This window comes from Lates calcarifer, linkage group LG5 (assembly GCF_001640805.2).
Source record: "Lates calcarifer isolate ASB-BC8 linkage group LG5, TLL_Latcal_v3, whole genome shotgun sequence".
Classification (NCBI taxonomy): Eukaryota; Metazoa; Chordata; class Actinopteri; family Centropomidae; genus Lates; species Lates calcarifer.
Window position 1 is genome coordinate 16,051,380 of NC_066837.1, and position 25,024 is coordinate 16,076,403.

The following is a 25,024-nucleotide window of genomic DNA, read 5'->3' on the forward strand; positions in this document are numbered from 1 at the left end:
AGTTTTCTGGAGAGTGTCAACATGAACATGAAATAATGCGGTATTTTAATTTGTACTTTTTTGACCAAGTTAACTTTTGCTGCAAGAGTACCAGTGCAACTTTGTTTCCATAAGAACAACATATAATGAGCAGTGGAAAAATGGTGCTCTATGCATTCAACCACTATACAGAGGATGGTTACATGGTCAACTTATCTTAAGTAGTTCCAGAAGTATTAGAAACACCAATACAAATATTGTTTAGTCCATACAAATTCAACAGGGATTCAACGGAACATGCTTTCAGTTGCTTTGTGTACAGATTTAAGTGCATAATTGTACTGTATATTAGCTGTGTTATCAAGAAACTGCTCATAAAGCGCAACTGTTCCTTATCCTGCAAGGCCAAAAATAGCCCTGCATCAAAACAACACAACGGGCTGCATTGGTGTGGGCGTGTGGCTACAGGTACTGGTGAGAAGATGAGACACAAACCGGGAAGTCCACGTTTAAAAACCACATCATACAACAAGACACTGTACAGCAGTTTATGCTCCTTTTAGGAATGATTGTACAACTCTGCAAAGTTATCAAATCAGCAGTAATGTGCTCCTCTGTCTAGACACTCATAAGCTAAATAGTAGAATTAGCACATTGCTCCATAGCACAAGGCGCTATAGTTTTACAGACTATACAATAACAGCAAAACACTTTCCATTATCCACAGACCTGAATCATCACTTTATATGAAACAGATGATTTAAGTCTTCGTGTCTGTAGTAACTGTTAGTGGACTTTTAATATTAAAATGTGGCCCTGTGATCACACCAGGATGCATTTATTGTCAGGCTTGTACTCTCCATGACTGGCTGGTCAGGTTCACACTATGTTAGTCTGTCAGTGACGGCAGTGCTGGCAGCAGTGTCGACACAATCTGGACACCTCATGTCATTAAGACATAGCTCATCTTCAGAATGCTCCCTGCTTGCAATAAACACTATTTGCCAGATATAGTATGAGAATGGTAAATAACAATGATTTGAATTAATGCTAAAACTATGCAGTAAATGATCAGATCTCAGATTTATGTGAGGCTTAGGCTTGGCCGCTCAGAGAGTTGGAGTCACAGTGTTGAGTTTCCCCAAAATAATATGGAGTCATCCACCATTCTGACTTCATCTCTTGTGTGATTTCTACCCCAGTCAGGAGCTGAACTTTAAGATGTTTGTGATGAAAGTAGTTCTGTTTTCAGTCAGTTTATATTCCCTCTCTAGACTTTTTTGTTGAAATGCACAAACCTTCAAGTCAATTAACATTTGATCTTAAAAGGTTAGCATTTTGTTCGCAATTTCTTTTTTTTTTTTTTTATAACAGTTAATTAACATTGAGTTTTGGTTTTAACAACAAAATGTTTGCACTAAAATATTTTATGTTTGACTACACTTGCAGTACTACCCACAAGCCAAGTGTGACATCTTCATCAGAGGAGGTTGAATCCAGAATAAATTACATTTTAAGACAGGATGAAATTGAATACTTCTGCTGACAACTATTAAATGCCTATTTGTATCTTGACATCTAAACTTTTATTTAACCACTATAAGTTATATGATTTATTTATTTTTCTTTGTACTTGCCCCTATAGCAATAAATAGAGCACATGTACAAGTGAACCAAAAAATCTCAAATTTGTTGTCCCTGAGGACAGCCAAACAAAACCACTCACAAACTCACATTTGCACACACAGATGTTTGACACAGGCACGGTAAACGTGTGCAATGCATGCATGAATGATGGTATTATGTGCTTTGGAGAAAGCTAGAAAACTAAAGACAGGAGATGTATTGAGAGAGAGCTAGCAGAAACAGAAATGGTTTGAGGCACCCATCTGTCAGAGAAAAAGAGAAGAGACGGGCTGTGAGATAGAAAGAGAGTGAAAGACAGAGAGAGAAGGGGGGTAAATTGACAAACTGCAAACAGCATGTGGATGTACAGACAAGGGCTGTGAGACAGACAAGAAAAAAAAAAAGATGGGGGGAGCGACAGAGCACAGAGACAGAGAGGACACAGAGACAGGAAGAGGGAGTGAAAGACAGCCAGCCTTAGAGAGTGACAGAGTGCAGTCCTGAGAGGGAGAGTGTGTGGGTGAGTGTGAGAGCAGCGTTAGCTAACTCGTCTGTCAATCTGAATCTGTGATTGACACCTCGGGGTCCAGCGCTCCTCTCTTAGCCCGCTGGCTCTTCCTGTCAGGATGTAGGGCACGGGGTCACACACACACACACACACACACACACACACACACACACACACATACATAAACGCACACAGGCAGACACACAAAGTGAGAATTACACACCTACTGTGAGACCTGTGATAGACACACACACATCCTTACATGATGGAAAATATGGCATAAATGTTCATATGTGCATAAGTGTGTGTCTATCTACGCGCACACACATACACATACACACACATACACACACACACACACACACACACACACACTAACAGCAGACATACACACACATGCAGACAGGCTCTAGCAGAGGTGAGGTCTCGTGTGGGGTCCATTCTTGCTGACTGGACCTTAACCTTTGACTTGTGACCTTTGACCTTTACACTGTCAGCAATACAGCTCCACTTCCACTGGACCTGGATCTTTCACATCAGACCATCTGTGTGTGGGAAGGTGTGTGCCTACATGTGTGAGTTTGTATGTTTATGTTATGTTTTATGCACATGATGCGCGTTAATTGTCATTTTTCCTGCCTCTTCCTCTCTCACTTTCCTTCTGCCTGTCTTTCTACACAAACAAATAAGCAGTCTCATAAAACATTGTGTATTAGCATTGTGGATTACATGTATACAGCTGCATATGCATTTAAATACTCACACACACAAACACACACACATATCAGTGTCCTTTGATAGAGCGACAATAACAGTGCGTCCTCAACCTCTCACAGTCACTCATGCTCCAGGCTGACGTGCTGTGCATGTGTTTTTTTTTGTGTCAGACAAAGAACAGCATTAACCTGGAAATATTAAAGTATACTAGTAGTATAGTAGTTTTATTCATATTCATATAATACCAGGAGGGAATTTCATATTTCATTGTATTATTCTTTGTGGGTATACATACATATTTTTATTCATATATTTACTCAAGGTCAACTTTTTAGCTTTTTTCAGAGCATTCAGATGAATCTGACAGTGTTCATTGAGTTTGGTCAGTTGTCATGGAGATGGCTCAGTTGTATTAGCAGGTGGATATTGCAAAATTATATGAATAACACAGTTAAGTATTTACACAATTAGTAATTATATTACACAATAGATTATTGATATTTTTGGCTTAACATTCACTCTGAAACTGCTGTATATTATCATATTATCATTCTTCATGTCCTTGCAGATACACTTCTGGTATTGTATATGTCTTTCTTACAGTGTGAAGGTCAAGTGAAAACTTCAATTTATGCATGAATATAATTAAATACATCCATTGAAAGGCATGATCAAACCTAAGGGTAGATTTGTGCATATTTAATGAGAAATGGAATTTGTGTATAACATACCGTACTGCTAAAAATTTCCAACAAACACAAGGATTTACATTCATGACTATTTTAAAATATAGAACGTTTAATTTGAATTTTTAAAAAAGCTGGTGATGTTTTGTCTTGAAATCCACCCTTGGCTACGTTTTACCATAAACACTGACTTTTATCAAATTCACCAACAAAAAATAATGTCCTAAATTTAGCTGCAATGACAGTTTTAAAATGACACATATTACACACTTTAGTCAGTGCAGCTTATCACCTGCACTGGCAGTGTTGTGAAGACAACTGATCTATCCAAGCAGCTCTCGTTTTTATATTATATGTTGTATCTGTGTAGCTTTCGTGTCTTTTTAAAAATAATACCACATAATGCAACACATGCACACTAATGAGAGGAGGTGTCCATCTGGCAGTTTGTTTATGTGTGTGTGCTTAAGTTTGTGTGTATGCATGTGTGTGCACCAGTAGGGGTTTGTGACTAATGGGGTCATTATTGATGCTGAGTCAGGATTACCGCTGATTGTGATGGTTGGATACCGACCTAACGAGTGTTTAAATATACTCTCACCACACACAAGCATGTATATACACATACACACACTCTCTCTCCCTCACACACACACACACACACACACGTTCTCTCTCTCTGTCCCTCTGTCTTGCTTTCTCTTTCACACACACACATGCGCACACACACACACACACACATACTCACACATTTTCATTTCTTTCGGGCTCTCATAGGTGCACTTATGCACATAAACCTCCCACCTCAGCTAATAAACTTACTCACCCAGACATCCCTCTCTCAACCCCTCCAGACCTCCTTTTCTCTTGCGCTTGCACACACACACACTTACGTCCACACTCAAGATGCGCACACCATGTGCTCTACACAACCAGACAGGTGGCAGGTGTTGTGTTGAGTAACCAGTCACTTTCTTATTTTTGACAGTACTACAAATGATCCTTACACACCTGCACATCTAAAACACAGTGTAAGTACACACACTTGTACATACAGTACTGAAAACTGGGTTTGGTTCGGAAACAGCTGTGAGAAAAACCTACTCCATTAAGTGTGCACAAGCAAATATCCCTGACTTAGTTAACCTTGAGCAGGAAATAGATGAATCATTTTGAATGGATTTTTTATCTGAGAGATACAACAAATGCAAAAGATACGACAAAAACACAATCAATGGAAATGTGAATGAATGAAATGAAACAGGATGAAGTCACAGTATAGTATGTTGCATATTCAGCCTTATTGGTTCTGTGATGTGGTTCAGAGCAACATCACAACATTAACATTTTCAGCATTATCAGACAAACCCCTTGAAGGGTGACTTCTTAAAGGCCAGTTTAATTGTAACACGGGGTACCACCCAGCCCTTGAAAACAGCTGTATGTCCTCTGTGGACTAAAGGAGCTTTTTCTAGTCAGAGAAAATGACCCTGATTCATGTCATCCATTTGCATTAAAATGTCTCAACAACTTTTGGATGGATAACCATGCAAATTTACTGTCGTTTACTGATGTTTACTGATGTTAAACGGTGAACCCCTGACTTTTCATGTAATCTGTCTCTTGTGAGGCTTTAAATAGGCTGAAACGTGTTAACACAAGAACCCCAGCAACTCATTTTTGTTGTTTATATTGTTTTCTTGTTTATGGAAAAATCACAGCGTCTCTCTCCGCAACTTTGAGCTCAGTGGGAAACCTCTCTTAACAGGTTCACATGTAGGGGTTTTTTTTTTTGGTCTTGTTTTTGTTTTTTTAATGGTTTGATAAACCATAACAGCATCTGTGTGTTCAGCATTCTGTCTGTCTGTCTATGTTTGTGTCTGTCTTCTCAGACACAGACTAAATGTCAGCTTCGTGATCACCCTGCCTCAACATCATGAATAAGCAAACATTCACACCAACATCCTTCCCAACATTTAACACTGCATTTGCCGCTCTGTTTGTGCACACACGTGGCTGCATCTGGTGTGAGTGTGTGTGTGCGTGTGTATGTGTCTCCTCGGGGCAGTTGCCCTCTCGAAAGTATCATAAACATGTATCTTCTTGAACCCTGAGCTGATGAATATATCCAAAGTCTTGGTTCATTAAGTTGTTAGAGTAAACCATGTGATTGACACATGGAGTAATGGTTGGGACTGGAGCAGCATGTAAGTGATGTGAGTAATTATAAAATGTTCAGCTCTGCTGGCGTCACAATATGCCTGTGTGTTTATTCAGCTGTCTACCGTCTTTGTGTGTGCGTGTGTGTGTGTGTGTGTGTTCCCTCATATGTTTAACTGTGCTTCCAGGAGTGATACTCTTTAGCACTTGAATTACACTCTCAGAAATGTTTATTCTCAATAACATCTTAGCAGCGTGGCCCCAGGTTTTAATCAAAACACGAGTGGTATGTTGCACGTGTGTATGCCTGCGTGTGTGTGTGTGCGTGCGTCTCCAGCTCTACGTGTAATGTGACAATGTTCAGTGTTCCTGAAAGCCACTCTAGTTTATAAATCAAGTCTTTTATGAAGTTCTGCTGCTCTGGGCAGACCATTAACATTTCATGTCACCCTGGCTCACTCACTGTCTTACTCCTGTGGGCATGAAGAAGAAATTCCCTCTTTGAATAATCCCTGCTACAGTCTGCAAAAGCAGAGCGCAGTGGCCATTCTTTGTTCGTTGAGATCGTAGATTTTTATTGTGTTCTTGTTTTTTTTTTTGTCTTTTTTTTTAAGTTTTAAAAGTTGACAAACAGTTGTCAGCCATGACCCTGAGCTCAACCTTTTGCACATGAACTTTGCATTCCGGTTTAGAATGTTCATTTTTGACAAACTGATTTTCACAACGCCTATGGAGGAACAGATTTTTTGAAATCAGAGTAGAGCCGTGGGGGGAAATTTTTCTCTTAAGTTTCATCACTTTGCCAGACTTTATAGTCTCTTTCTCTCACCATGTCCTCACTCTCTTAACATTCACCACTCACTTGTCAGTTCTGAAGCGCAGCTTGCTTTAAGTATCGGGATTCGGCGTGTAAGCTCATCTCATTATCCCCGTTTGTGTGTGGATGTGTGTGTGTGTGTGTGTGTGTGTGTGTGAGTGCTTCATGTACGAGTGTATAACTGACTGTGAGAGTGTGAGTGAGTGATGGGTGTGTAAGCCCCCCTCTCTTGCGCGCTGTTTGAAATAAAGCGACAGATAATCGCAGGGCTCTGGCGAAGCGAGCTCATCTGAGCGCCAATCGATACGGGTGCCATAGCTTCAAAGCAGCCCTTCAAAGAGGAGAGAAATAGCCATATGCTCTACGTGCTCTGCGTGTGTGCGTGCGTGTGAGTGTGTATGCGTGTGAGAGACGGAGGGAGGGCAAGAGAGCCAGAGCAAGTGTGTGGGGAGGGAGAGAGAGAGAGAGAGAGAGAGAGATATCGGGAGTGAGAGAACAAAAGGAGGGAAGAGACAGAGTCAGGGAGTCTCTCTGTGCAGATGAAAACTGTTTTCATTTGGTAGCAAACATTATCATATCACAGTTGACATGCAAAGTGCTTGTGATGCAAGTGATGTCGCTATTTAAATTGGACAAAATCATTGTTTCGTTAACTGGTAATCTCCTGATATTACGGCTCTGTCATCTTTTATTCAGCAAACCGGCAGCAGCTGTGGCCTTTGTTGAGAAAATGGGCTGGGAGGAGACACACACACACACACACACACACTGATTGAGAGATACTTTAAAGACCGGGAGATAGTGTGCGTTTGGTGAAGCAGAGAACAGATTATACGGTGTACCGAGAGACGGTGGGAACTGAACCGAAGGAACAGTGCGAGGACGAGAGAATGACGGAGCGCGAGAGGGAGAAGGAGGTGTACAGAGATGTGTTTGTATGTGAGAATAAAAGAGCGAGAGAGGGAGAGAGATCCCCAAAACCATGCTGTGTTTAGCAGTGCCATCTCACCTTCCTCTAAGTGAAAATGAGAATGTATTTTTGACTCGCCGGTGTAAGAAAAAAAATAAAATTTAAAAAAAACTTGTCTGGAAGTTTGTGCATGAGTCTGAGTTTGACAGAATATGTCTTTCTGTGTGCGCGCAAATATGTGAAGTCGTGCAAAGTGCGCACGTGTGTGTGCTGTGCGTGCATTTGTTGTGAGAGAGTGTGTGTACACTTGTGTGTGTGTCAGCATGTCTAATTAGCTGAGACAAGCAGGTGTAAAACAGTAATTAATGACACAACTGACTGACTTCATTATCTCCACATGAGCCTCTCAAGCTGGCTGAACAAACACACACACACACACACACACACACACACACACATACACATCCAAACATGCTTTACATTTGCAAAACATTACAGCCTGATTCTGTAAGCATGTGTGAGTGTGTGCTGCTTGCTACAAAATAGTAGGGCGATGGCGAGTAGTGTAAGTGGACACAATCATCACACACATTGCCGTGCGGCCACTCAAACACTAATTTAGTTTGCAAATGGACTCATTACTAATGAATCACAAGCTGCTTTAGAGCAGGCTGAGCACACAGTAATGGTTTGGCCATCCTCCAGAAAACAGATACTACAACACACACACACACACACACATTGACAGAGATTGAGAGCGAGTGTCCAAAAGCCCCAATTACCTTCACATCCAATGTAAGAGAACAAGCTAGAAAGCTAATTACAAGTCCCACACATGTAGATGGGAAACATTCAAGCATACGCACACTCACACTCACACACACACACACACACACACACACAGGCAGATGATATGTCACCAGGAATAGCATTTTCTTGTTTTTTGTCTGTGATTGTTAGTGTTTACAATGAGCTTGCTATGGGAAATATGGCTGTGTCATTGTCTTATTACTATACAGTAAGTCATGATTACAACCTCTGAGTCTTAACAATCTTTATTGAACCATCAATAAGACTGTATAATTTAGTGATTCCAGTTTAAGCCAGATTGATTTACGCTTCAGTACTCTGCCAGGCTTGATTGAAAACAAATGATATTAGATGCCTCCAAATGCACCATGTTGTCATTCACTAAGTGGAATAAATATGTTTTTTATTTACCATTCAAGTACTATCAATCTTTTCCCATGGTGATATGCCAAGACATAAATATCGCTGATGCTTTCTCTCTCTCTCTCTCACTCTCTCTCTCTCTGGTGGCAGTGATTGGACAGAGTAATTGGGCCTAATGAATATGTCAACAGCCTGTTTCTTTCTCTCTCCATTAAACACAACTGGATTAGATTTAGTGTGCTTACTCTAACAACTTAAAGACTCCATCAGTAGGCTACTTTCCACACGCACACACTCACACACACATCTGCGCACACACACACACAGATTGGCTTAGCTCAGTCGATCAATGGCCTCTTGGTCAATGTCTCCTTTGGGAGTGTAATCTATCTGCTCCTCTCTAATGAAACACTCTGATCGCTCTGTGCATGTGTGTGTATGTGTGTGTTTCAGTGTGTGGGTTTGAGTGCCTCTGTGCATTCATGGGTGTCAGATTGTGTCTAAAATGTATGGATCTGGTGTCATGTTTATGTTCTGTGGTCAATTGCAGTGAATTTTACATAAGCTGTACATGTACTGAAGATAATTGCTTATATGTATTTCACATGTACCTTATTAAAAATTTTAAGAATAATTACTCTCTCAAAAGTTATATCACTGACAATATTATGTCAGTAATACTGAAATAAAATGTTCATCTTCACATGGTATGACAAGATTAGCTCTCCACGGTGTTGTGCCTGCTGGTGGTGACACAGATGTGTAGTCTGCTGCTTTTGGCTGCCACATTTCACAAACATTTTCAACACTTTCTACTTCTAACACATTGTTTTCTGTCAGCAGCTTTTTAAAAAAAATTGTTTTACCAAAGTATCTGCATTCTTACGCAGAAATTCAGTCAGTCAGTGTTTTCCTATGTGAGCTTCATGACAAAATACCAAAACCAAATAAAGTGTGCACATTTAATGAGAGTGCAACGATCCAAAATGGTCACAAAAAGGCATTTATGATGCATTTAAAAATATATATATTTTAAACATATAAAAATAAATATACACAAGTGTGTATGCAACACGTATATGGACTCTATGTATTCTTTTACTATATCACAGATAAATAGTTACACAAACCAAATCCTCCTAATCTATAAAGTTAGATTGTGGGGTCAGAATTTCAATATTTACCTGACTTTTCTTCCATTTTTCTATCTACTGTTAAAACTTAGTATGCTCAGCTGTGGAACTGTGGAACTCTAGGTATCACCATTTGTTCCTTATGATCTTGTACTTAGGGATGAACTACAGCTTAAATACAACTCATTGTGTATTCTCTGTTGAGTAAAATAACAAAATGGTTCCTGGATTCTATTTTGGGGACCTTTTCAGAAGTAGAGAGAGCTACAGCTAATTTGTGTTCCAAGAACACATTGTGTTTCAAGTGTGTTCAACCTTTACAATTTGAAGACAGCATTTCAAGGTAGCATCTGCTTGTTAGAAAACACTTGAATTTATCATTTTTGTATTTCTAAAAAAAACTTGCTTGGTCACTTGATTTTTCTTTCTTGGAGAAGACAGACATGGACCAGTAAACTCACTGTGTGCCATGGGTCTGTTTAACTGTAAGGCTGTTTACATGATCTCTTTCCAATGCCACATGTATTGCAGCCAGGAGAGCGTGGCAATGTGAAGTACAGTAGGTCAGTGGTTGGCAAGAGGCAACAGAGAAGACAAACACCCAGAAAACCAGCACTATCCCTTCACTTCCTGCTCCGCTCTATACTGAAGCTGATGAAATCTGGAGCTGCAGTGGGAAGGGACGAGAGGAGTAAATATTGTACAGGTTTCAGACATTCAGCAAATCCATGCAGTCTTTACCTGGAATTTCTTTTCCTTGTTTGTTAGAATTCTGAAAGTTGTCTCTTAAACAGTCCTTTCAATAGCAGATTTAGGAGCAGCCTCCTCTTTTACATTTTTTTGTTTGTTTTTAATGATGCAATTGTCAAATGGTATTGAATGGAGCAGAAACTGTTTCACTTTGCTTCTTCATGTAGATCTGTGCCACATTCTTAGTCAGAGCTGTCAAAATCCACCTGTTCTGGATTCAAAAATATACCAAAATTAAGATTATGATGATTTCATGTATCTTTGCTCTCGAATAAATTAGTTATATAAGAGATGGGTTGTGATTTAGTGATGATTTTCTAAAATAAATCTCTAAACTGATGTATTTCGGGAAGTGCAACTGCAACAGAATGTCTGGGGATATATTTTGAACAAATCTGAGTCTGTGTAAGAGAGTGTGATATAAGGTCTGTATAGTGTAGATGTTGTATGGCCGAAGAGAGAGGAAGACAAATGCACAACAGGCCTGCTTGTGAAATGAAATCCGTTCTTGCACCTTTTCAAAATCTCTCTTGTTCTGCCTCACACATTCTCCCGTGAAGTGTCTTGGAAAGTCATTGTTCTGCAACTGTACCCTATGGTAATCTAATTTCAGTCTCTTTTTTTTCTCTCATTCCCTCTTGTTCCTCCCTCTCTCCTCTGTCTCTCCCCTTTTCCGCCCCCTCTCTTTGCAGTTTGACGTGTTGAAGTGCTTCTTAAGGTAAGAGAGACTCATTCCGTGTTTTCCTTCTCTTGTACTTTTCTCCACTGATTTTCAACTCATAAAACACAGCATGCCATCAGCACTTGGCACAGTGTGTGTATCACGAAACAATCTGCGTCCTCAAAATTTATTTGGCTCTGATTCCTCCTCGCTGAAACACAATAACATTGTGTTAAGATAACAAAGAGACATTCTGGGTAGCACTCCCACTGCACTCCCCTGGTAAAGCCATGATCAGAAATGCACAGAACGGAATCAGCAACCAGTAGGACACTTTCTATAGGTGTTACACAGCATGTGCGGTACATTTGCATGTAATTTAAATCACGACTCTTATATCACATGAGCTGTGTAGTAATTCTGCATCGCACACACAAAGAGTAATAATGTACAGTAAATCCTCTTCCATGATGTGTTGCAACTGAATCTGCCCATCACAAGCTATTAGTCATAACGGGGTCTGCCTACAAAAAAAAAAAACAAAAAAACAACTGCCTTATAGTTTTTAAAAGGCAAGGCCACTGTTATTGTTTATTTATGGATTACAGTGTTCAGCTTTACTATATCTCAAACTTATTACTTTCAGGCTGGGGTGCTCTGTAATAATATCAGCAGACTCTCAATACTTCAAGAGAAAATTAAATGTGCTACAATGCCATACCAACTGTGCCTGACCTTGTGGTTGGGTATACAGGATGTGTGTGTAATATCCGCCTGGAGTGTGCAGTGTGAGCATGGGCAAATCACGTGATATGCTCTCAGTGCTGCTTTTTTATTGTCCGAAAACCTTCTATCAAACTGTCTTTTGATTATAAACAATCATATATTTTAGCTTAGCGATTTGGCTTTAAGCCCTGAATTTTCTCTACACATTTCGACATACAACTAAAAAAGGCACTCAACCTCAAAAATCTAATCAGTTCAAAGCGGAAATGCATCAGCCATGATGTAATAAAAATAATTGCTTTTTCTCCAGTTTAAGGTCTGATAGCCTCAGTTATATTTTTGAATACCTCTTACAATATTTTGTCGTCAGTTCGTTGGGGGGGGTGGGGGCGGTTAACTTAAGGACCTATACCTGTATGCTTCTGATTTAAAACTATCTGACTTTGGTGACTTCCAGACTCCAAGACACTGACAATGAATGAATGAACTGTAGGCTGCACCTGTTTTCACAAGAATGTATTTTTGCCATCAGAATAATTTGAAAGGTGCTAAAACTTGTGCTACAGAACAACAATAAAAAATATACTGATAAAAAAAAAAATTGACCTAAAGAGGCTGTTAAACTCCATTTGAAAATGAAATACTGCCAGACATTGAGAAAACACTGTGATACAGTAATTATTGCTTCACTTTGTCCAGATCACCCACACCTACCTCAGAACTGAGGACAAGCAGAGAAGGCTGCCATTCCGCCAAAGAATTTAAGAGATAAAAAGCGACACAGTTGTAGCTACAAGGTTTTTTTTTGTTTTTTATCAAACACAGATGCCATGTTAGTGTGCCCCTTTGTGCTTGCTTGCTTTGGTGCCCAAGGTTCTGTTAAAGCATATGTGTGTGTGTGTGTGTGTGTGTGTGTGTGTGCGCGCGCACACACAAGCACGTGCATGTGTATGTGCTTGTCTCCATATGTGTGTGTATGTGTACATGAGGGCATGTGTCTACATCTTGGTCTCTGTCTCCTTCCTTGTGTGTGTCTGGTTCCCAGTGTTTGGAGTGGGCTCTGTTGGGACTGTGTGTAGAGCCTCATTAGTGGCTAAGGTTTGGCTGGCGCACTGCTACTGGAGACTCACTCAGGGGCACAAAGTCATATGTTACTCTACTGCTGGCCCATCTGCCACACTGGCCCTCAATTGAGACTAGAGTTTTGTTTCTTTTTCTATGCACATGGATCTTTGAAATTGGTCAAAGGTAACTAAGTACACTTACCCAAGTATTATACTTGAATAGAGTTATGAGATATGTGTACTTTGAATAAGACATTATAAAGCTATTTTATACTTATACTCACTTCATTTCAGGAAGAACTACATCACCCTAAACCCTCCTGTCGAGGAGACATTCTTAGTCTCAGCAAAATCAAAAAATATTGGTAGTTAAACACAAAAAAGTTAATAGTAATAGATTTTGTCACTCCTTTTTCTTTTTTAGTTCTATTTGCTAACAATCATTCTCAAAGTTTTGGAACTACAGTTGTCATAATGCTTTGGGGGGTGTGAACAGGAAGTATAATATTGCTATGGATTCAGTGAGTTCTGCTGTGGGCTACAACTTGAGCCCCATTTTTTCATCCTGTATTTGTTTACATTTCTGCTAACTGACACCAGTAAAAGTATGCTGAATTAGCTATTAACATTTCCTATTGCCAGCGTACCCATGGGTGTTCGGACAGCTATCACTGGATTACTTTGATACTGACGTAAACTTAAAAGCATGAAGATTCTCAGGCAAGTTCTGGAGTTTCTTCTGGAGTTGATTTGATGTTTGTCATACACATTAGGATATCCTTGGAGAGAGTAGGTCACACAAACACTGAATCTAAAAATGTGTGTGTTATGTCTTTGTGTTCAGATTTGACTTAGTTATGACTCCAACAAGGAGAACAAGTTTTGAAGGAAATGGTTTTAAAGTGCCTTAATTGTCTCCATGGTGTGTGTTACAACTACTGCTACACCTGCAGGATCTGAGGGGGTGTGCCTCACAGTTTGAAAATGTCCAGATTAAACTACCCATATAAAGCATCTAAATTAGCTCCATCCTGACCAAATGCAAAATTAAAGTACTGCGGCAAACATAATGAAATGATGATGTGACACTGTCAGGGGCCATTATGCTTGATATTGCATGATTACTTTGACTTTACTTGGAGCACATTATTTTGCTAATAGCCTATTCAAAACTTTTACATGTAAGGGATTATTATTATTAGTATGTTATTATTACTTTATTTCAGTAAATGATCTGAATACTTCCTCCACTAGTGTCCATAAAGCTAGCATGTTTTAATCTATGTACATGCATGTTTGTTTATATTGTGAAATTGTGTAGCTGGCAGTCACATTCAGTTCACATTGCTTCAGATGGCAGGTAAAGAGATGAAAATGTAAAAATAAGCCATCTGATGAATATGGATGTCAGCTCATACATTTTTTGTTAAATCATTTCTGTTTTGTGCTTGAGTAAATAATACAGTGTTTCTCACATGACTGGACACAAATTTTTAATTTAGAGCGACAAAGAGTCACACAAGACAAATCAACAGGTAGCTCGGCAGATATACAGATGTATATAGATAGATATTGACAGGCAGAATGACCCCTGCATGAGCTGGTCCAGCGCACAATGTGACTGTATGCATACAAGAGCTCTAAACACTTAAAGTTGTATAATGTGTTGTGTTCGTGATAAAACTCGTTTACAGCCTTAGCTTTAATAGCTCCGCTCAGCAGGAGAAAGGTTAATTATCACATCCTGTTACAGACAGACAGGACACCTCCCCACGTCAAGCACACACACACACATATACTCTGAACCACACAAACACACAGACCATCAAACAAAACTGTCTGTGTGTGTTTGTATCTGGCGTATAAAGATGTAATCTAACATCTGTTTGTCCTCATTTCCCTCATCACTCAGTTGAGGCCACTATTTCTTTTTCCTCCACTCACTTCTTCCTGTCCTCTGCCAGCACCCATATTCGCAATATGACTGGACTGATGCCACAAAATTCATTCATGGTGGTGTTCATCAGGAAGAAACGGACAAAGTCCCCTTGGATCACGTTTCTTCACTCTGATACTATGTGTGAATTGGGCAGGTTTATCACATCCTTTGGAAAAAAAAATGGGCCACAATTCAAAAATGAAATGACAGATGAGTGGACAGAGGTGTTCGGTGGGTGTAAAGCAGTGAGCCGCTGAAAATGATTGCTGTTGTGTTCTCTGGAAGAATCCAAACAATTTAGAGCGAAAAAAAATGAAACTGACAACTCAAAAGGAACCACAAAGAAGAAGTGGATTTTTTTTTTCTAAAAATGAACAACTTCTCCTTAGATCATGAACCCTTTTACAATATCTCTGCTCTCTTTCATGCCATCTACTCGACTCTTCTATCAACTTTATCTTTCTCCTCAAACCTTCCCATCTCCTTCTTTTACTCCCCTTCTTCTAAGTGTCTCTTATCTCTTTATTTTTGTTCACATCCACCCCATACTGGTGTTGTCTTCCATCTACCTTCTTTCTCTCTCTCTCTCTCTCTCTCTCTCTACATCCTCATTTCATTGCCAGTCTAGACAGCTTCAGCAGCAGGTGCCGGGAGAGGTGAAGAAAATAGGGTGAGAAGAGGGGAGGGAGGGAGAGAGAGAGAGGAAGGGAGGAAAGGAGCCAAGGGGAAAAGGGAGGCTGAGTGAGAACAGAGAGAGATTAATAGATCAAGCGGAGAGGCATATGATGAAAGTTTAGAAGAGTATGGAAAGGAAAGGAACGGAAATGAAAGGAAAGGAGAAGGATGGGTCAGGTTAAGGTAGGATTGGAAGTAGAGAGGAAGGTGGGAGTGGGGGTGGGGTATAGGGAAGGGAGAGATCTGAGTAATCAGGTAGGTGCTTTGCGGAGGGGAGAGGTGCGGAAGAGGCTATTTTAATGCAGGGTAGAAATCAGGTGCTCGAGGTGGGGAGAGAAGGAAGTGGCAAAGAAAAGAGGAAGAGGAGGCGATGGGAGGTGTGGAGCACAGGTGCGAATGAGGTAAAGAGAAAAGAAGTGTGGAGGGAGGTTGAGTAAGGAGGCATGGGGGAGTGTGAAGGAGAAAAAGTCTCGAGAATAGGTGGGAGTTAAGTGAGAAAGAGGAGGGAGCACAAAGATGGATGGATAGGTAGATGTATGTATGGATGGGCAGATGGATGTATGGATGGAGGGATGGATGGAGTATGTGAAGGAAAGAGGACAGGAACAGTGTTGTTGTGGTTTTACGGGAGGACACCGGCTGCAAGGAAGTGAGGTGGGTAATAAGGCCATAGCTCATTCCCTTGGAGATGTATGCGTGTGTGAGTGTGTGTGTACGCGTGCATGTGAGTGTCTCAGACAGTCTGTGTGTGCACTAGTTGTGTGCCTGTGTGTGCCTGGGTAGCTGAGAGGGAGCAGCCTCTATCCTATTAGTGACTACCTCTCACTGAATGACTTATATGCACCTCGTTTTTCACCAATGGGATGACAGCAGATGCTCAGGAAGAAACAAACACACGTGCGCACACACTCACACTCACATGCACGCTCGTACAGCCACAACAGCAAAAATCTGCTCCCGCTTCCTGATGTGAGGACAGAATGTCATCAGCGCAGAAAAACCAACAGCTTACGACAAAATGTCAAATTCTAGAAATACCTCTAGAAATGAACATGACATCTTTTTACGATATTTTATTATATCACATTCTATGTGAAGACAGCATTACTCATCACATATTACATATCAATAATTTAATTACATTATTTTACTAATTAGTGACTAATCAGTTACATTATTTTTGTTACTCAGCATAGCTCTGGGAAGATGTGCCTTTAAACAATATGAAAGCTTCAATGGCCAAATGTCACACACCCTGTATTTAACATGTAGAAACAAAAACTAAGACGCTGTGGTTTAACAAGCAATACAAGAGGCATTAAAGGAACTATTTGTAAATTTTGCTGTCGCTACACAGCGAACATTAGCAGTAACTGCTGTTTTCTTACCAGCGTAGAGGAAATGTTGTTCAGCATCAAACTTAAATTCCATACTAGCCAAGAGTTGTCTCCAGCTGTGAAAAGCAATGGCAATATTTTGTTTCTAGTTCTATCACTCCCCTCTCTTCTAGTGATGCTGTCTCATCACTTTCTGCTAGCGATTCACCGTAGCATCCAGACTGCCCTGAAGAAGTAGCGCTACTCAGAGGGTACATTCTAACCTCCTGTATTGTAAACGCAACAATTGGTGAAGCTCTTCACAAGCGACCATCACCACCACCCACTCGCAGCAAGGAACCATGTTGGTGGTTCATGCTGGTAGAGAAAACTTACAAATAGCCCCTTTAACTGACTATCCACAGCTAGCTGAAAGTTGGTCTACAACTCTGAACAAAACCAGGTGATTGTTGAATGTAGGTAACCGAGGCTAATGTCTACAAGAAAGCTTGGAATACACAAGACAACTGTGGAATTACTCAGTTTTATTTCTCCTTTTTTGGTACATGCTAAGGTGCTTTTCCATGCCTCCAGCCTCTGCACCAAGCTAACACATACTGGACCAGTCTGTCAGATGAACACAGAGAAACAAGCCAGTTATGACTTGATCCATTTTAGCTCACTCAGGTTGTTTAATACCAGTCATAATCATAAACACCTCTGGAAAACCTCAGTCCATTTCAAGCAAGGAAATAGATCTGTTCAGCTAAGAACCTTGTATGCTTACATAGTGGGTGTCTGAGTGCTGTATAATCAGTCGCTCCAGGGAATTTTTAATTGCAAGATATTTAACAAAATCCCCTGCTAACTTGCATGGGTTTGCAATTTGGACCAGTCCCCACACTTTTACTTCATAAACCTCAAACTCTTATTATATCTCTAAAACAGGGACATTGTGTCAGAACAATAAAATCAAAGAAGTCTGGTGGGCATTTAAAAACAATTTCAAACTGCATTTATAGAGAAATGGAGGAAAAGAGCGTACCTAATTGTCTTACATTGTTGCAGAAAAGCCACCAGGAAATCATTTTAGAGAAAAACTGGGAGAGGATTGGTACTTTACAAAAAAAAACTAATTGTCTTGATTCCACACACATAAATACATACACACATACACAGTTAAAACATCTTTTCAATTCCACCTTGTCCTTTAAAGTGAAAGTTCATTTGTGTTATTGTAATTTACCATCTCTATGGTGACATTTTCCCCTGACAATGAAGACTGACCCTGTCAGACTCCTCACCCACAAGAGTCCAAGCATACCCAAGGACTAATGGTTTGGAGGAAGGGGATATAAGAATCTATCCCAATAATTTTAGCCATTTTAATTAAATTTATGCATATTCTTCCGTGTGAAGAATTTGGGGCAGCTGTATCAGTGAGAAGGGAAAGAAAAAGAGAGAAAGAGAAAATGGGTCACTTTGGCAGAGGGGCTTCATTAGGAAACCCGTTGCAGTCGTTCTTTGGCCATTCTAATTCTGCTCCAGCATTCCCACTCAACACTCGTGGGAATCCAATATCAGCCTAACATTTGTGATGTCGTCAAAAGCAAGAAATAAGCAGGTGTCAGGTCGTGCTGGTCTCAACCGCCGCCACCTCTGTGACATTCTGTCACCATTCTCTATTTATTCTGCTTAAATTATCACTCCATCCCGCTCGCCTTGGAGAGAAAAATGTCAGGGGCTTCTTATCCAGAACTTTGCAGGTTTCTTAGAGAGAAAGGCTGCACTTATTGTCTGCCAGTGAAAGAATTAGGATGTTTGCACGGAGACAATTTGATGTTAACTGTGCAAGGGAATTAGATGTACTGTGTAATTTTGCCTTTCAAAGATGATAGCTGAGCAGATGGAGCAGGGCAAAGCTCTATCAGAGTTTCTCCACTTCAGAAGCTCTTCCTCCCTCTTATATCTCATTTGCCCTGTCTCATTTTCTATAATTCTCCTTATCTCCCTATCTCTTCTTCACCCCATAACACCCATTCATTTTTCTTGCTTCCCCTCTGTGTTGTAGACACTTTCACTTCATTCTCTCTCTCAGTCATTCATTCTCTTGGCCCCGAGCACAGTAGCATCTAATATGTCTTTAAAAGTAGGACACCACTGAGTAATTTGTTGCACCTACCAAATGATAATTCAGAATTGTCGCCATATATCCATGACTACGGGGCCACCCCAAGCTCACAATAGCATCCGCTCACTCTGAAGAACAGTCATTGTGATTTTCTTCACATTGTAGTGTTAAATAGAATTTGAAAATATAGGATTATTTCAGAGAGGCATGACATCGTTTCACAGCAGGGATTTTTGTACCCTTTGTGTAAGCTGTGTCATCACACTGCCATTACATGGAATTTGCTATGTTGCAGATTGCTCACAGCCACCCTCCTCTGGTTTTTCTTCCATGAAAATTCTGTAATATTGTGGGCTAGTGCAAGCAGTTTCAAGTGATCTGACCTCTCAAAGAGACAGAATAAAACTGATCACTACTTCTGTACCTTCATTAATGACAGATAATGTAAAGTCACGGTGCCTTTCAAGAATTTAAGGTCAGTTCTGTGGTTTCGGAGCTTTGTTACTAAGAGACTATTCTGAGAAGATAACCCTGGTGATGTCATCTCGGCTTTAACTGTGTTTATGTATTTTTTTGACGGATTGCTTACTGGGGGCATGGAGTTTGAAAAACAACATTCATGTACAAAGCATGGAGGGTCTAACAAAGATACATGTCAAGTTTCATTACGTTGGGTTTCTGAGCCTGACCCATACTAGTGATTTAAAAGTCAAGATCTCTTTCCCATTGCTGCATCAAATTTGACCATCCTTTTTCAATCAGGCTTGCGCAAGTTTCCATATAAGATACAATGGTGAGTGAGGAATATATTCATGGAGCACAATACATGTTTCAAGTTGGAGGGAGAGGCATGCATGCACACAATAGTCACATAATCAAGAGAAGACAGAGATGTAGATTGCACAGTGGTCTTCTGATTAGTAACAGAGAAGCATGATTTGTTTTGTGCAAAAGTCAAATTTCAGTTTACTTCAGTTCACTTGTTGATCTTCAGTATTCACTCTTCTTTTAGCTCTGTATTGTATGTTCTGTATGAAATAACATGTGACAACAAAGAGGTCCTAACCCCAACCCCTTAAAGACAGCAGACACATTTCACATATGCACATTAGAAAACATGATGGCAACTTCCTGACAATAGAAGAGAAGCTCCTCTGTTTGTTGTGTTTAGGTGAAGGGCAAAATTAAAAGCAGCAGTTTGTGCGACAGCTTATCGAGGATAGGACTAAGATAGGGAATACCAAATTATTATTAGATTTATTGAATCAGGATACAACCCTTGAGATGTATCGTGTCATTTTCAAGGGGATCCCAAAAGCAAACGCTCATAAGAACAAACAGAAAAGGTACATAAATGCGGTGCAGAAAACAAGTGTCCAGTTTGCTTTTCTGGTGAATGTACAGTCTGCATGGTCACAAACTTGTGTAGATGACCACATACAATATATAGTGTGTGTGTGCGCGTGTTTGTTACAGATTCTTTGCATATTTTTTGTCATTGTTATCATTCAGATGTTTATTGATAAATGTCTTCTCAAGAATGCCAATAGAGGTGTAAGATTTAAAACCAACTCTTTGGTTTAACTCTCAAGAAATTCAGTTGCATTTGGTGTGTTAAATCAAGACACACTGAAGTGTTGTAATCTGACTTGACTCAAAATGCCAGATGTAGCTGTACTTATTGTACTTTAGGTTTTAAGTGGAGCTAATTTTTTATGTAGTTGAGGATTAAAGTGTGACTCGAATTTCTATCCTGCGTGTGTCTCTTCGCCGTCTCTCCTGTTATCCCACTGTCTCATGCACAGGTTGTTGGATGAGCGAGGGCGCACGTGGGACATGTCTGTAGTTGAATAATCCTCATTCCACTGAAGGCCTCTTTCACTCTCAAGGCATTCAAGAGCAGCAGGTCACTTTTGAAGGATCAGTTGAATCATGCAGCCATTTGTGCATCATGTATCCTCTCAAAATGCTTAATCATCCTTGCGGGGGCAGATGAGATGCCTCTCGGTTTGTGTAAAACCCTTAAACGTCAGACACACACACACACACACACACACACAAAGACTTTGTAAACAAGTTCAAGTTGTTTACACAAAACCGTGTCATGCCGCTCTGAGGGTCCCTGTTGCCAACTTGACCTGCAGTAACCTCCTTAACATTCTGGGCAAACTTTGATCAGTGCTGCATATACACCTCGAAAGCGTAAACATGTTTACAAAGTTAAATTTGCTGCTGAAATATATTTTTTCTAGAAAATTACACCACTGATGGGCATATGATCTTGAAACATTTCACAGTCAAAAGAGATGAGATGCAGCTTGAGGGAGGTTGTGTCTGGAGATAAAGTTTGTAGGTAATCATGTCAGTGTTATGCATGGCCCTACTGTGACTCCACATTAAGTACACTCATACACAAAGTAGGGCTTAAGAGACGGCCATCTGATGCCCACTCTGCTGCCCTGCTTACCCACTTGCCTTGATGTTGAATCCAGTTGACAGAAACCTAAGAAGAGTGTTTCACACATGCTGAGTGAAGCCAAACCAAAGTAAACAGAGTTCCACTGAGCTGCCCTGGTTAGGGTTAGACATCAAAAAATTATCTGGGCCATTGCTGTGCAGATCAGTGCAGAAATAGTATGGTTCATAGTGTGAAAAGGGTATGTGAAAGCACTTCTGTGACCTAAATAATATGCCATTTTGCCCTGTATCATTTCTGTCACCAGCAGAAACCTTTAAAGGTGTTGTCCACATGAAGCAACTACAGATGAATTCCCTTAAAATTACTACCAACATTTTGATTCAGCTCACTTCAGCCATCAACTGAAAAGGGATTCAAAGGCTGCTCTGAAGGGCTCCCATGAGAGTCCTCACAAACTTCAAAATTCAAAGCAGCTAAAAGGGTTTGCAGACAGACTTTCACCATGGGTGCCACTTTATCATACAAAAAAATCAGGGAGGAAACTACAGTAATGCCATGTCCACCAAAAACAGGATAAACATTACTTCTGCTAGCTTATTGTGCAAGAGCTGTAAAGCTGAAATTGCTTGCACCAACATGAGCTTTCTAAATGATCTAGTTTCCAAACTCTTCCTCTCCTGCACAAGGCTGCCGAGGCTTTAATTACTTCTGCTGGGCCAGCACAGGTGAAGCACATTCTCACTAACAAGGTGGTTTCCAACCAGGGAGCACTGAAACCCAACAGGAAAACAACATGATGGAGAGGAAAACTGGCGCCCGCAATAGAGGGTAACCGATGCTTATAATAATCCTCCACCCAGCTGATTTCACCAGCCATTGTCAGATCGTTACAGAAGAAACATGGTACAAGCACAGAGGAATCCAGGGAGGAATGTGTCATCAACTGAAAATGAAGTGTGAACTAGTTTTCACACATAGTGCATGTATACGCAAGCTAGGACAGCGCTGAAATTTATCACACGTCTTAGACAGATCATCAGAGCCGAGCAAAGACACAGGATTCTTCAGATGACTTTTGATCACATTAAGTGAGATGTTGCCATTATGACCTGAAAACAGCAGGTGTTTACAGGTCAAAGAATGCAGCAGTGATGACACATGTCCTAGTTTTCATTTGCAATTAAATCGCTTACGATCTTAACATCATCAGATCCTGCAGTTAATGTATGCTGCCATCATCGTCTCTGCCCTTATTTAGTAAGTCGGTCAGCAGCACAAACACAGGAATGGTGTAACAGCACAGACTAGTGGTGACTCTTTTTTATGGCACCTTGCTCCATTTGCCAATGACACAATCACTCTAACCATCTTAATAGTCTGTGATAAATGTGTATTCATTTCTGCTGCATTATACTATGACTGTAACTTGTCACAGCTTGCTGCAGAGTGGGGGCTTATCAAGAAGAATTAGTTTGTCATAACTGCTCACATTGGATACACTTAAAAAAAGTTTTACAAAACCACTGTCGCAGAGGGTAATTTTTTTCAACTGAGGATTGATTTCATAACAAAAATAACTGTGCAACTGCCCATGATCCTCTGAGACCCATCCTGATTTCACTACACCAGCGAAGTGATTTCTATTTTGCTGTGACTTGGTGTGCTCTGCTGCACTCCACAAATGGCAGAAGAATTCCAAATAACAACACATGGTCATTCTAGTTGCAAAACATGGAAGAGTAACATGAGTGTGTGTGTGTGTGTGTGTGTGTGTGTGTGTGTGGATATTTGTGTATACGATCTCTCTCTGTTTACGTTTCACACACACCCCTGTGCTAGTGTTCACACATGTCCTGGTACAACCCCTTTGATCTGTCAGAGTGTATACTTCTACTTATGCTGAGGTGCTGTATGCTTTTCCCACTCCAGCTTTTCAACCACTCATCCCCTCACATCCCTGTACAGCTTGTAAGTAGCTGGCATGGAAGCCTTAAAAGCCTTAAAAGCCCCCAGTATAGGAGTTGAGCCAGGGCTCTCCATTTGACCCGACCTGCTTTTGGAAACAACTCAGCTGCAGCAGTTGAACTCAGGGTGCACATAGGAACCTTCGATCTGAATGCTATGACATAAACACATACACACACACACACACACACACCAACGCAAAGGCGAGTGCTAGCAGACACAAACACTGGGAACTTAGTTGAAAGCCAGAGTTAGCTTTAAGAGCATTGAGTTCTGAAAGGCTAAGACTGTGTTCCTAATCCCTTTCCTACTTTTCCTCTTCCCTTCCCTTCCCCACCCTCTTTCTCTCTGTATCTCTTCTTCTCTCTTCGCAGGAGAATTCTGGGGAGATTTCTTACTCTTTCATTCCTCAAGGATGAAGCAGCACAGCGGACCTGTGCACTGAAACAGGTAGGCGCCGTTTATGATGATGACCTTCAAAATGACACATGTACACACCCATAATGCCGCTTTCCCTTCCCCGGTCGAAAGCAGATTTGTTCCAGGTTAGATTTGTGTATGATTTATATTTCTAAAAGGCTGTGCAGTGTCCGCAGAGAAAGACCCAGAGAAGGGAGAACAAAAAGAAGGAGAAAGCAGTGGGATCTTTCTTCAGAGAAAGAGAGTGAAGAAAGCAGAGAGAGAGAGAGAGAGAGAGAGAGAGAGAGACTCATCCTCAGGGACGGAGAGAGCGAGTGAAGACACAGTCGACAGGATGAAAGTTTAACCAAACATCAGCTCCCCACAGGAGTGGCAAATCTGCTGCCGTCGCGCTGGACAGAGTGAAGGAAAGACATGCAAAGAGACAGACCGGCAGACAGGACAAGACAGAGCGGCAATCCCCAGCTGTTTTTAAAACGCTGCCTCTGATACATTATTGAATATGCAGCTTTCCAAACGCATCGCTGAGCTTTCCTCTCATGTTAGCGCTCAAGTTCGCATAGCGTCACCATTCTAAATATAAAGCATTTGCTCACCCCTCTTCGGTTTGTTAAAAGATGCAGAGGCTGCACGTAGGCTGTGTGTGTTGCTCTGAGTGGCACTTTCCTTTTCCGATGCTGGCTGGAGTTTGAGTTTGAGCTTGTGTGTGTGACTCATTTTGGTAGCAAGCCTTGCCAAACTTCAAAAAAAAAAAAAAAAAAGATTTCATCAAACTGTTTGAAAGTATTGTTAGATGGTGCACAGAGCACACTGAGCCGAGTGGAGTGCTTCACTGGGAGTCGCATGCACTGTACAGTAAAGCAAGTAAGACGTTATCAAGGGGATTGGTTTTGAATCAGACAGCATGTGAAACACTGCAGGTCTACAACTATCTAGTGCAGCAGTAACTTACTTCACACAACTCAGCTACCCCTCTTTTTTGCCCAGTTCCTGTTTCCCCAGGTTAGTAAGTCGTGTATGGGTGAATGTTCTGAGGTCAGTGTCCCGAGACTTTGTGTAGGTGGAGTACCAGGTCTGGTCTACAGGTGGCAGCAGAGCAACATACCCAGCAGGCATGTTTTCTGTAGCAGGCTTGATTGGCCCATTTTTACCAGCAAAATCCCACAGCAGGCCTCCCCTCATTTATCTCTCTGTCTCATCCAAGACAAGTTTTCAAGCAAATGATTCCTGGCCAAGAAAAACAGTAGAA

At 40.8% G+C, this 25,024-nt stretch overlaps 1 protein-coding gene across 1 annotated transcript in view; it reads left to right on the forward strand.

Moving 5' to 3' along the window:
• The window catches only part of ptprdb (protein tyrosine phosphatase receptor type Db), a 136,749-nt gene that overhangs the window by 11,776 nt on the left and 99,949 nt on the right, over positions 1–25,024 (forward strand). Inside the window, 2 exon segments of the mRNA XM_051070669.1 lie at positions 11,152–11,177; positions 23,730–23,805. The gene's annotated coding sequence lies outside the window, so the exon portion shown is untranslated.